The following is a 1,606-nucleotide window of genomic DNA, read 5'->3' on the forward strand; positions in this document are numbered from 1 at the left end:
CAAGAAACCCAGATCACAAAGATACGAATCTCTTAAGGGGGGTGGACCCCAAGTTCCTGAGGAACATGCGCTTTGCCAAGAAGCACAACACTGCCCACTCCAAGCTTGGGAAGCGTGCTTGTGCCCGCCTTGCCTAGGGGCTCAGGCTGTGCCGGCCAAAGGCCGAGGCCAAGGATCAAACCAAGGCCCGGGCTGCAGCTCCAGCTTCAGTTCCAGCTCAGGCTCCCAAAGGTGCCCAGGCCCCTACAAAGGCTAAAGAGTAGGTATTTCTGTGTGCCAAAGTGAGGACAGAAGGACTTGGGCGACCCCCGGCCCCCACAGCCGCCACCCGGCTGCCGTCTGTATGGGGCTGGGGTCCTCCTGTGTTATTTGTACTAATAAACCTAAGGCAGGGAAAGAAAAAAAACAAAAAACCTCCCCCAGTCCCACCTTGCGAATGCGGGACGCGAGGCCTTGCCCCGCGAGTGGCACTCAGGAGCCAGCCTCAGGCAGGCACCGCACGCCAGGCCACACAGCTCGACGCGGCCCGGGATTTGCTGCAGGCGCGAAATCTCTCGGCTAGAGCAGAGCAGCGGCAGCTGCGGGCCAGTCCACCTGTGCTCGGCTCGGCTCGGTTCCGGCTCCCAGGCAGGCCAGGGATCGCTCACCTGGCCGTGAGGAACCCCAGCAAGCCGGCCTTAGCATAGGCTGGGCCACGGCTGAGGCGCCAGGCGCGTGCCTACTGCAGGGCTGCGCGGGCGGCGCCGCATTCCTCATTGGACGATGGCCCTTGTCAATCACTGAGGAAACGCGGCCTTGGGTGTGGCCGGACATCCGGGGCTTTCCACCCTCGGCGTGAGGTGGGATTGAGGTGGGGAAGATGGAAGGATGGGATACCCAATGGCCACAAATCAAGGCCTTTGGCTTCGCGGCAGATTGGCAGGTGCTTGAACCACTGAAATGCCGCAGAGCGATATCGGCGCTATGGCTGTGATTGGTTCACGTCGCGGGTGGGTGGTTTTCTTCGTGTGGTGGTCCCCACAGTAGATAAAATGGGCACCGTAACGAAAATAACACGTAAGTAAAGCTGCTGCCGGTGAGGTTTGGGAGTATTTTTGCTTTTTTGAAAGTTAGTATTTTGGCTCTCACAAAGCCTCCTGATTTTAGTAGGCTTTCCCTGGAATGACTCAGATTCTCTTTCGTTACCTTCGTCAAAGCACTGCCTCCCCGTGCAGGGTCAGGGTTGGAGAACTACCGCGCTGAGCCCAGATTACCGCCAAGATCGTCGGAAATGTGCGCAACTCAGTGAGCTAAAGTGGCGATTAAATGGATGATATTTAATGGGACAAGACATGAATGGACAGTTTACAGGAAAAAAAAATGCAAGGGGCCCCTAAACATTTAAGTGGGCGCTCAGCCTTTTTCATAATCAGAAGAATGCAAACGAAAACCTCACTGAGGCCGGGCGCGGTGGCTCACGCCTGTAATCCCTGCACTTTGGGAGGCCAAGGCGGGCGGATCGCGAGGTCAGCAGATCGAGACCATCCTGGCTAACACGGTGAAACCCCGTCTCTACTAAAAATACAAGAAATTAGCCGGGCGTGGTGGCGGGCGCCTGTAGTCCCAG

General features: G+C 57.3%; 1 long non-coding RNA gene across 1 annotated transcript in view; it reads left to right on the top strand.

Moving 5' to 3' along the window:
* Window positions 1–995: 995 nt before the first annotated feature.
* The window catches only part of LOC105518335, a 2,227-nt gene continuing 1,616 nt past the window's right edge, over window positions 996–1,606 (top strand). Inside the window, exon 1 of the long non-coding RNA XR_001002809.1 lies at window positions 996–1,439. This is a non-coding gene — a long non-coding RNA (uncharacterized LOC105518335). The remainder of the gene's footprint in view (window positions 1,440–1,606) is intronic.

The sequence above is a fragment of the Colobus angolensis genome, unplaced genomic scaffold (assembly GCF_000951035.1).
Source record: "Colobus angolensis palliatus isolate OR3802 unplaced genomic scaffold, Cang.pa_1.0 Scaffold1, whole genome shotgun sequence".
NCBI lineage: Eukaryota > Metazoa > Chordata > Mammalia > Primates > Cercopithecidae > Colobus > Colobus angolensis.